Below are 12,153 nucleotides of genomic sequence, written 5' to 3'. Positions count from 1 at the left end.
TTCACCCATCTGCATGTTTGCAATTAACCACTAAAAGTGCCGCAAGGACTGATTTGGGGGTTACAAGTAAATTTGAGCAAGTACGTGAATTTGCCAATACAGAATCCATGAATAATGAGGATGCATTGTATCGAAAACCTGACATGTGCCAGCTCCAATGAGGCTGCGGGGATCCAGCTGCCACCCCTGCCTCAGGGAAGCGACCTGCTTCCGGAAGCCACTGTCCTCAAACTTCAGACGTGGAAGACCCCTGTTAGACTAGTGGCTGCGGGGATGCACAGAGGGCTCAGAGCTCTATGAGGACGGGAAGCCAGGCCTCCCTCCCCCCAGTTCAGGGCTCTGGGACGCTGTTGCCACACATTCTGTCTCCTTCTGCATGACACCGAGTGGGTGACACAGCAGTGCCAACAGCTCAACAGCACAGGCATACCTGGGAGATATTGCGGGTTTGGTTCCAACCCACTGCAAAAAGCAAGTCCTACTGTGTTTGCTGGTGGAGAGTCTTGCCTTCAATTTGTAAAAAAGAAATGCAACCTCTGTGAAGCGCAGTGAAGCGAGGCCCCATGACACGCGCTGTGCCTGTACTGGTTACGGAGTGACGCGCAGTGATGACAGCTCACGGTAGCCCTGCACTCAGCGTTTACAAAGCCCTTCCACGTGTTCCCTCTTCAGATCCTCATGGTACCTTGGTGAGCGGGGATACTCGCAGTTTAACTTAAAACCTGTTTCGGTTCAAAGACAAGGCAACTGAAGCTCGGGGATCCAGGGGCTCGCTGGCATCTGGGGCTCAAACCCAGCCCCACGTCCTTTCCAAGGCCCACCCGTGGGCACATGCAGGAGTGGAGTCCTCTGGCCACTTACACACGAGGCTGACGGGACCCTCAGGCTACCTGGGGGGCAGCTGGGAAATGAAGTCAGGCTTCTTCCAAACCTTCCCACGACACGCCTGAGCCCCAGGAACAGCCCTGCCCATGCCCTGAAAGCCCGACCCCGCTCCACAGGGGGTTCCCAGTGGCCATTCCGAGCTCTGACGTAGCCTCAGGTCTTCCTACAATCCCCGGAAGGACATCCATTGGACAAGGCACTCAGCGTGGGCTCCGCTGCCCAGCAGAGCGGCAATTTAACAAAGTGAAATTATGTCCCACAGAGGTGATTCTTGAAATGAATACTGAACAGGAAGGGAACTTTCTATCTTCTAAGGCTTTCCGTAATAATGCAATCCCGATCTGGGGCTGGCGCCAATCTGTCACATTAGAGTTTAAGGGCAGATTTCATTCCCGTTCATGAATGTTGCCCACTTGAGTAAGTTACTTAACCTCTCAGACTTTGTTTTGTCTCCTTATCAATAAAATCGGGAGATCAGCAACTCCCTCCCGTAGTTGCCATGGAGACCGAATGAGCACCTACGAGGTGCTCAGTACAGCACATGGCACTTAGTAAGACGCAGTGACGGAAGACTGCCACTGTTACTATGAAGGATGGAACCATTTTCCAGTAACCAGCCCTTTGGAGTAATCACGAATTGGACTTTAGGAGGCATGTCTTGAAACCCACCCCAACCCTCTTCTAGACCATCAAGCCACATAGGGTAAACAGGCTATGGTAACACCCTCATGAAAACAGTGTGCAGCCAGTAAAAATGATGGGCCTGTATTACAACAAGGAACACTGTCCAAGAGCTACTGCCAGAAAAGTACGTTTGGAGCAGGAGGCCGAGATGCTTCTGAGTCGACAACTCTATCAAATCTTCAAGAAATACAGTGTTACACGCACATTTTCAGAGCCTAAGAAACTTGCAAATTCTTTTTAACAAGGAGGTATAACATCGACACCAAAAACAGCATACACACACACACACACACACACAGAAAATTACAGGCAAATGTCACTCCTGGATATGAACATAAAAATCTTAAATATAGTATTAAAAAGAATCCAGCAATTCATTAAAAGGATACGCCGTGGACAAGCAGGATTTAATTCAGGAATATAAGAACGGTCCAATGTTAGGAAATCTATACGTATATGCAGCATACATGTCTAGTTCGAATGAGAAATAACACATCATCATCCCACAGATACTGGAATGTTCAATAAAATTCAACACCCATTCTTGATTTTTAAAAAATTCTCCATAAAAGACGAATAAGTGGATACTTCCACAAAATATATATAAACCAGGATAAGTTAGAAACCAAGTATTATCACAATCCACGGTTCTCAACATTGTTCTGAAGGTATTAGACGTTGCAATTACACACTATATTAACAACATAAACTATGTACATAAGGTAAACTTAACATTACTTATAGATGATATTACACCTGATCTAGAAAATGCAGAAAAAAAAATCTATTAAAAAATTATTCAAACTTCAAAACAGAAGTCATAGGGTATCTGGGTACAAAATCACCAGTACATCCAGAAACAACACCTCTGATATAAACCAGCATTCCTAGTGAGAAGATATAATGTGTACTGAGAATTTTTTAAAAAGAGTTGAACAACTGAAAAGGTTGACCAAGCTCTCAGCTAAGAAATATTCACATCATAGAGGGGGCAATTCTGCCTAATTTGATCTACCAATTTAACATGACCCAATAAAAAAATGCCAAGAGAACGTTTTAACGTAAGGCCAGGAAAATTCAGAGTGACGTGGGGACATGACGCCTATCGGACATTAAAACATACTAGAAAGTAACCCCTCATGTCACCGTCGCCTTGCAGAAAATAACGGTCAGAGAGAAGCCGGGGACGGAGCTGGAAAGACAGGGCCGCGCGAGCCCTTGTACTTGTGCGCTCCTGTCCTTCTGGAGGTCTGGGCTGTCAACCCTCCCGCACACCGTTAGCCAGCAAACTCCTCTTCCAGCCTGGGCTCCCGCGGACGCTGTCTTCACTTGTAACCAAGAGTCCTAACAAACTCTGTACTCAAGACTCACCCACCTCTAGGATCAGACCACAAGCCTCGCTTGACCCCGTGCCGCCCTCCAGCTACCGTCTCACCAGAAGCTGACTCCACTAGGAACTTTTCAGCCCTCGTTTTCTTGAACGGATTTGTTACAGATTTACAGATTTATTCCTTTCTACCATTTTTTCTTTTTCTTTCCCCCTGCAGAACTCTCTGACTTTATCTCTGTACCATTTCATCGATTCTACCTTCAAGCAAACCCGGAGCCCACCCACGTCTCACAAACCACTCTTCCACCTGGGCCAAACGCGGTCCTCTCCTGACTGTCGTATTACCCGCCCCCCCCCCCCCCCGCTTCCTAACCGGTCCTCGGGCTTAAAGCAGTTCTTGCCACTTGCTCAAAATTCTCTGAGAGGCTTACTTCCTTAGCTCCCTGAGCTCGCTATACAAACATCTACCTGCTCACCTTCCCAACCACCCTACTTAAGATTGCAAACCCCACCCCAGCATTCCCTGTTCTACTTCCTGCTTTACTTTTCTCCATCGCAGCTGTCACTATATGCCATAGTACACATTTTACTCATTTATTGTTTGCTTTCAGTCTTTTCCTAGTATAGGAGCCAGCAAACGTTTTCTGTAAAATTCCAAATAGAAAAATACTTTAGGCTCTGCAGATTAAATGTCCTTCTCAACACAACAAAACCAGCTACAGTTAAGTAGTCCATAAAGAACTGGGCAAGACTATGTTCTAATAAAAGTTTATTTAATGTAACACAGGCAGCCGGCCGGAGTTGGCATGGGGCCATAGGTCGCCAACACCTGCCCCGTTAGAACCGAGCTGTGTTTTAACACGTTGTGTATAGATCACGAGAATCTTCGTTTTTTCTGAGCCATGCGTTAAGGACGGATAACGAGAATTTCGAAAGATTGGGCAGAGAGCAGTGAGAGGCCAAGACAGGGAGGTGAGACGAGTGGCGATAGGGAACCGGCTGTGAAAGTGCCTGCGCAGCGGGCCCCCAAGGAAGACAATCCGGCCAGGCTCTCGGGAGATTTGGCCACGCATCATCTGGAGCCCATAGTGGGAAGAGGAAAGAAAAAATATCACACACGGGTATGTAAAGTGTGCGCATCAAAAAAAGTGAGAAGTGAAACTCGGTACATATGCAATTTTTGCCGTGTCCCACTGCACAAAGGAAGCTGCTTTCTGCAGTATCACACTAGGAGGGATTACTAACATCATAGGTGAGTAAATCCTAAAAAATTCCATAGAAAAATAATAAACGACATAGAAGCATTTACGCTTTAAAGAGAAGAGTGCATTTTAAAGTAGTTTCTTTTAAAAATCTGCCGGAACAGAGGGGTATGAGGGATTTAAACCCCGCCTTAGGCAACGTGTTAACAGAGAATGTGAGCTCCAGGAAGGTCTGAGTATTTTTCCTCTTTGATCGTTCTGCTCATAGCAGTATACTTAGTTCCTTGAATAGTGTTTGACCTACAGGAAACAATAAATATTGGCTGATTGAATGAATAAATGAAATGAACTAAGTGATTAATGAAAGCAGGGTGGTTCTGGTGCATCACTAGACAGGAAACAGAGTAAAGAGAAGGAAAACACATGCTAATTTAGTTTATATAAAGACGGCACTTCAAATCGGCAGGATGAAGATGCTTCTTTGCCAACTGTTCTTGGGACAACCGGCTAGCTGAGGAAAAAGAATATGGTTGGGTCCCTGCTCAGGCCAAAATAAATTTCAAAAAGATCAAAACTTTTCAATGTTACAAGTAAAAACATAAAAAATGAAATAAACCATGAGTGAATTTTTTTATTCTCTCAGAGAGAGAAAAGCCTTTCTAAGTAGAACACAAAAGCTATCAAAGAAAATGAACTACATGAAGAAATTTCTAGAGGGAAAAAAACCCACACATACAACACACCGGAAAAATTATTGGAACTCTTAAATGACACTTGTGGAGACAGAGCCCCAGAGAAGTTTCCAGGCTCTCGGCCTCACGTGGAAAGGTACTGGCTCGGGTAGTAGATGGTCATCAGCTGTGACTAGTTGGCCATCGGCTGTTACTGGTTAGCCATTGGCCACTGATATAACTGCCATGGCTAAGCTAGCAAGGGCGGAGTGTGGATTGTGGATTGCAGAGAGGCGGAGTGCAGTTAGCAAGTGAGGTGGGTTCTGAGAAGGGGACGGCAGGTTGCGGATCGTGTGGCTCCTGCTTCCTGTGTCTCCAACCCAGCCACCAGCGAGGCTATAGTGGTATGACTCCCCTATCTATGGCTTCGTGGGTGTTCCTTTTTGGCCTCGCCATGTCCTGTGTTCTTGTGCGGGGAGCGGGAGCTGAGACCCCGCAGGCCACCCTGCATGACAACAGTTGACTTCCTTACCAAAGACTAAGTTTCATACAATACCTAAGAAAATGAAATAGAATGGAAAACTAAGGGAGATACAAAGGGCTTCTAAAACAGGAAAATATGCTCAACTGCACACAATTAGAGAAATGGAAATGAAAACTACAAAATCCTATTTCTCACCTATCAGATTTGCAAATATCAAAACACCTGATGACACTCCAGCTAGAACAGGGTGTGGAGAAACAGGGACTTCCCAACTGGCAGCAGAAGGTAAACTGATAAAATCACTATGGAGACGCTGGGCAACAAAAAGCACAAATGCTTCTCCACACCTTTGACCCAGCAGCTCCACCCCTGAGGCCTCCCCCAAACTCACTCCCGCGTGTGTAAAATTATGTAATTGTTATAGCACTGTCTGCAAAGTACTGAAACGATCCCTTCAATAGGTAAGTAACTAAATTAACTAGAAATCCTTCATAGTCGAACGGGATGCTGCACAGGTATTTACACGAACTGAAGCTGCGTATCTGTAGCCACATGGAAAGATCTCTAGGATAAACGAAGTGAGGGAAAAAGTGAGGAGCAGAACAGTACGAGGGGTTTTTAATAGTAAAGTGAACACTTCAGAATGACCCGGAAGCTTGCGGGGTGGGCGGCTGCGAAGCACACAGCTGGCCGTAGGACCAGCAAATAATCCCAAACCCGGTGTCTGTTTCCCAATTTGTAAACCGGCGGTGGCAGTGGAATCGAGCTCTTGGGTCTGTTGGGAGTTTTCATTAGCGGATACTCAGGGCGCCGAGCAGGCACCCGGGCTGGCAAGTGCTGTTCATGTCACCGCTGGTGTCACCATGGCCCCTGGAGAGAGGCTACAGGGCAGAAAGGACAGTGGTTTTTTTCACTGTGACTTCTCATTCCCTTTGAATTTGGTGCCCTGGCCATGTTTACCTATTTAAAAAGTAACAAAAATATTTTTTAATAACAATGCAGTTACTTGGAAAAATGCTTATGATAGAAAGTTTTTTAAAAAGGACACCAAAGTGTGAATACATACTTGAATGAAGAAAATTGCTTTCAAAACAATGCCTAGCAAGACTGAAAGCAAATCAAAATGCCCGCAGTCGTTAGTGATGAGAGGGGCGGAATGACCACTTTTTCCTGCTTTTCAAATATTCTGTAGTGAGTTTATAAATACACTGTGCATGGAAGTAACACTCGGGCTTCCTGCGTGCCAGGCGCTGTGTTAAACACGCACCTGCCTGACCTCTCCGTTCCGCGAAAGCAGGTTGTATTTCCCCAAGAGGACACTAGCTGCCCCAGGTCGCACAGCTGGCTGGAGCTGGCACTTGACTGAACCCACCCATCCACACCTCCCTAAACCCAGAGCAAACATTTGCCCAGCGCTGGGGCTGGGACTGGGAGTGGACTCCAGCTGCTCCCTGTGCCCTGCAGCGTGGGGGTGGGGCGGCAGGCTGTACACGCAGCGCAGCCGGGAGGGGGCCGGGAGGGCAGGCTGTGTACCAGGAGCCCGCATGACAGATGCTGGACTGTTTGAGGCGAGTCCAAGGCAGCCCTTGGCCCATGGCCACCACCCACCCGGGCAGCCAGGGCTGAATGAACGGGCCTCTGTGGGCCCTCAATGGGCCTTTGAGCGCCTCGTGCCTCTCCGTGGCCCCCACTGGCAGCAGAGCCTCCCTGGGGCACACAGGACAAAGAAGCCCAGAGCTGCCCTGAGGAGGCACTTGGATGGAGAAGAGCTGGTCAGATGGGTCCCCACGTGAGCAACCCCACAGGCCTGGCTGGCCCTCTGCGCTCACCTAAGGGAAGTGTGGGGTTTCAGTGATGCAGCGGTCGGGTCAGGACAGCCCAGCTCGGGCCTGGTTCCCGGCCTTGTTCAGGAAGAGTTTCAGCTCCTTCGCCAGACTAGCCAGGCCCTCCAGGCACCCCTGAAGTCCGAGGGATGGCCCCCACCCTCCTCCCTGAGCAGACACCCTGTCCACCCTCACCAACCCCTCACCATCCCCTCTGCCTGAGGCACCTAGGGCCTGAGGCCACACCAGCTGGCCTCTGGGGGTAGCTCATCTGTCCCCTCCCCAGGGTCCATCCCCACCACCGCACCCCCACACCGGGCCTTCCCACCCCACTGCTACCTGTACTTAAGCACCAGTCTGCTTCCATTTCCGGGTGTCCCTCTGAGCTACTTACCCTCCTTTGATCTTCACCAAGGGCCTGTGAATTCAATTACTACCTTCATTTAACTGAGGAGGAAACAGGTTGGAGGCTGGAATCACCTGTCTGATGTCACGCTGCTAGTACGTGGCAGAGCCAGACCACAGCCCAGATCTGCCCCTGAGCTCGGAACTCTATGCCGTGGCCTTGTCACACTGGTTCCTAAGCACCGGAGAGTCCCTTCCCACCCTTGCCGACAGGGTGACGCGGGACCCAGCACAGCAGGGCCCACAACAGGGAGTCGGTGGATGTTAAACAAATAGGTGACTGTGACAAACCTCCAGTTCTCAGGTCATTCACAGCAGCTTTGAAACCCAGCCCACGCTGCCACGGGCAGTAACTCGCGATCCCTTCTTACACACATACGATGTTGGGAAACACAAGTGCTTTTACAGCCCTCAGACCACATCTGGGATCTCCTAATAACCCACTTCACAGCTAAGGGAACCGGAAGCCCTTGATCCAGGTGACTCAGATGCAAGCTGGGGCTGGAATCCAGGTGGGTTCAGTTGGCCACTGCGTGAGGCCTGCACTTCAGTGAGGAAGGAACCCGGGCCCTGACCTCGGGGCTGCTTTCACGAGGTGGGGCTTCTGCCAGAGCGGCCCGACCCGCAGATCCCAAAAGCAACTCCGGACTCTGCAAAACAGCAATGCCTGCAAAGCCCTGCAGCCCAGCGGCCACTGTCACACGATGTCCCACCTGGCTCCCCACCAACTGTTCCCTCACAGCTTCGATCCTGCCTAAACCAGTCACCAGGCAGAACAGTCACTCCCCGTTCAAATCCCTCCCACGAGCCTCATTGCTGTGGCCTTGCTCAAGCTCCTGACTCACTGCTTGGCTCTGACACATAGAGGGGCCTCCAAGACGAGCTGCCACGCTCCTGGGTGAGCTCAGGCTTCCTCGGACACCCACACAAGGTGCCCCGTCCCAGACAGGAGCCGGGACCCAGCCACCCCACCTCCCCCACTGCCTGGGTCACTGACCAGTCAACATCCCAGCTCTTCCCGCCTCCACCCCAAAGTGCTACATGGCATGAGGCCTGTTGCAGGACCCCAGAAGCCGAGGCCGGCCCTGCAAGAGATGCTCACAGCCCAGCTGCTCCAAACAGCTCACTGATCAGTAGAAACACTAAAACCTAGAGGGACTCATTTCTTCACGCCTCACTCACGGAGCCAGACTCGGAGCTGGGAACCAGGCACCCATTGGCCCAACCCAGCCAGCAGCGAGTCCCGGCAAAAGCGGCCGTCTGGCTCTCTGCCGTGCCCCAGCACCTTGCTCCTGCCAGCTCTCGGGTTCAGCCCGACCTTTACCACGCACTTTGGATGTGCCAAGCTGCAAAGCTGACGACACACACAAACCGCAGATTCTGGCCCTCCAGGCCCTGGACAGACAGAAGCGTACACGTGTCCCCTGTCGCTCCACTTCCAATGTCATTCACATACTCTTTCTGGAAACTAAACACCCACACACACTCCAGGAGGCCCTTCTCCCATTTCCCCACACCTGGGGGCCATAGCTCCCGTGTTCAGCCCCAGCCGTCTGCCATGCAGCATCCTCCTCTGCCATGGCCCCCTTCACTCTTCTCCTAAGACCGCCTTCATTGGGAGAAGCAGAGGGCGGCTTTTTCCTCACACACTGGACCTGGGTGAAGCCACAGAAAGAAAAGGCACCAAGCGCCTCGCCTGGGAGACAGGGACAGGCCGCAGCCGCGCCTGCAGGGGACCTGGGTCCCAAACCCAGGCTTCCTGCGCTGGGAACCCGAACCAGTGCCTTAACCTCTGTGAGTCTCATCGCCTTCATGTGCCAATGGGGCACACCCCTTCGTCACAGGGTGGCTACAGGAGGACGCAATACCGGGCACACAAGAGGAGGAGGTGTCCACCGTCCTCGGCAGAGAAGGGCCTCGCTGGACTCAGGGCAGCTGAAGGCGACTTCGGCCTGCATCCTGCGGTGGCAGGCAGCTGGGCTCAGGCTGGCTCTTCGGGATTTGCTGCAGACAGGACAGCGGGACTCCCAGAACCAAAGAGCTGCAGGCGGGGGGTGGGGGGCTCCCCTCCTCCTGGGTCAGGTTCACAGTCTCAGGACCATGGTTGGCACCAGCTGCTGCAGACACATTGCGGATTCACGGAGCAGACATGCAGACAGAGCTGGGGGGCTGGGCAGGACTGAAACCTGCAGCCCCAAATGTGACACTGCAGCTCTGGGTGGGGGATGACAGGGCTAGTTCTGTATTTGGGGGGAGGGGAGATGATTCTTCCCATTTCTGTCTCTTCCTGTTTCATTTCTCTTGTCCCTGAACCAAAGCACGCAAGTGGCACTGACCTCGTACGGTGCAACTGGTCCTGCTTTCCATATGTGGCTTGGTTTTAGGCAATAAAGAGTGTGGACAAGTGAACGCGGGTCCCAGAAGCACAGGCTGAGAACAGTGGTCCAGGTCAAGCTTCATCTCCCATTTTATGTGAGAGGATGCTGAGCGGAGTGGGCAGGGCCACTCCCAAAGGGCCCTGGATTCACCCAGCACTGTCACCGGTCACAGGCAGCCTCTGTGACACTTGCTGATGCTCTAGGGCTGGGGGCCGACCTCTGCCCCAGGTGGAGGCAGAGCAGTAATCAGTCCTATTCTGCCAGGAGAGTGGAGGCCCAGAGAGCTGCAGTCGTTGCCCCAAAGCGGCACAGCATTTGGGGAAAATGCATTTCTGAGCCTTCCCTGCCCTCTTCCCCACTGTCTCTGCGCAGGGGGGCCCTCTGTGAGGAACGCCCCACTCCAAGGCCACCTCGCCCTCTTCACCCGACAGATACCTGTCCACCGATCCATCACCCACACTACCCTCCCCTCCAGCCCCTTCTCTGGGCCGCGCTCATGGTGCCACCTACCCTGAGTCGGCACAGGGGACGCAGAGCCAGTACCAACAGCCCTGGAGGGCAGCTGAGTAGTAAGGGAAAGGAAGTCACACACAGGAGGCTACACAGTGTCACAGGACTGGTGGCAGAAATCGGTGCAGGAGCTAACAAGAACAAAGGGAGGGGATGGCAAATTCCATCAAGGGGTCAGGAAAGGGCCACCGGGGGGGCCTTGAGGTGATGCTCCCCCAACAGACAAGGCAAGGGGGGCAAATCCAGGCAGAGGGAGTGGCAAAATGTGGAGGACCCCCCAAAAAATAGTTACATGGCCAGGGCTTATTAGCTTGTCAGCAGGGCCAGGTGACAAAGGACCTTGACCTCTGACTTGCAGGCCTCGAGCTGTCTTTAAAGGTGTCGGCAGCAGAGTATGACACAGTCGGGAGTGGCAGCTGTGCGGGCACAGAGCACCAGGCCTGGTGACTGGCAGAGGCGGCACAGGTGGGCATGAGGGATGGCTCAGAGACAGGACAGAACTCGGCCACAGGTGGAGGAGGGGCGTGAGCACCTGCGGGTTAAGCACCTGGGAGCTGGAGAGAAGGTCGTGCAGCCGCAGGTGTGGGGCCGGACTGAGCCGCCGGCACCTGAGACATTCCGGGGGACACAGAGGTCCGAGGGCAGTCAGCCGGGGCCTGGGGACCCGGGGAGGAGAAGGGCTGGTCCGTGACGGCTGTGGGCCACCGCCTGCTGACCTGCCTCTGCCATCTCCCCAGAAGCTCTCAGCTCCTGGGGGCAGGCCCAGGCCCAGGTCAGCTCTGCACCCCCAGGGCTCAGTAACTGACCTGCACTGAGGCAACGTGACCACACACCTACACGTGCACACCTGGCGGGGGCAGACGGGGCAGAGAAGGGGCTCAGTAGCAGCCGGGCTGTTGTGCTGCTGGAAAAGCGCCTGTGAAGCATCGTCTTGCAGAGCGAGAAGGCAGACGCCAGGCGCACCGCACTCGAGGTCCGCCTGTCATTCTGACCCCCGGGGGCTCTCTGAACAGGGGGGACCCGCCCAGCATCCCACTCCACACAGCTGTGAGGACCCATGCAGACGTGGCAGGGTGAGCACTTGGTGAAAAGCGGGCTTTTCCCTAACTACCCAGGTAATACATGCTTTTCAGAAAGAGTGGTTTGTACTCTGCTTTTCTCACTTTCTCTGTCATAGAACTGTCCCAACTATAGTGTTTTTCAAGATTCAAACCACATCCAAAAGCAAAAATTTTTACATTAAACAGTAACAGAACCTCCATCTGCAAGACAAGAAATTAAAAATTAAGTCCCCCCGCCTTACTTCACCCACAGACATTTCTTAAGCATTTACCAGTTATTCAAGGGCGGCAAAAAATCCATATTCTTTTAAAAACTCAGGCCAGCTGGCTGTTTGTCTTGTATCCTACCAGACACAAGAGTCCCTTTCTCAAAGGATGGGGTCTCTCCCAAACCGGGCTGATGCTTCTCTTGCCGGCCTGGACTGTGCCAAGGGTCCCCCCCTGAGCCGGCGGCTCCACCCAAGGAGCCCCGACCCCTGGTCCACAGGTCGGCCAGCAACACCCCAGCTCCTGTCTGTGGCCAGCTGGGCCCTGGCACGGCCGTCCTGGGGCTGCTCTCCTCTCCACACCGCCAGCCCTGTTCCTGCGCTCGGAAAATAAGGAAACCCAGCCCTGCGACTAATGGGCCTCTATGTCCTCACCTGTCTGCACAGGTGGGCTACAGGTGGGAGGGCCCCTCCCTTGTGCTCTGTCTGTCAGGGTCCTGTCTGAGCTTCCCCT

The 12,153-nt window shown here is 52.4% G+C and overlaps 1 protein-coding gene and 1 long non-coding RNA gene across 4 annotated transcripts in view; both read right to left on the bottom strand.

The window, feature by feature from the left end:
• Positions 1-12,153, bottom strand: part of KIAA0930 (KIAA0930 ortholog) — a 36,155-nt gene that overhangs the window by 17,198 nt on the left and 6,804 nt on the right. The window lies entirely within an intron of this gene.
• Positions 5,848-12,146, bottom strand: LOC141568845 (uncharacterized). Of its 2 annotated transcripts, none has more exons than XR_016020398.1 (2): positions 10,373-12,146; positions 5,848-10,119 (listed from the first exon to the last, which is right to left on the bottom strand). It is a non-coding gene; the product is annotated as an uncharacterized LOC141568845 (long non-coding RNA). The 2 variants fall into 2 exon arrangements; XR_016020400.1 differs by having other exon boundaries at positions 5,848-10,081.

Source organism: Rhinolophus sinicus, chromosome 1 (genome assembly GCF_057876585.1).
Source record: "Rhinolophus sinicus isolate RSI-liver-muscle chromosome 1, RSI-T2T, whole genome shotgun sequence".
NCBI classification, from domain to species: Eukaryota; Metazoa; Chordata; class Mammalia; order Chiroptera; family Rhinolophidae; genus Rhinolophus; species Rhinolophus sinicus.
The sequence above is the reverse complement of the archived record's forward strand: the minus strand, read 5'-3'. Positions and strand labels throughout refer to the sequence as shown.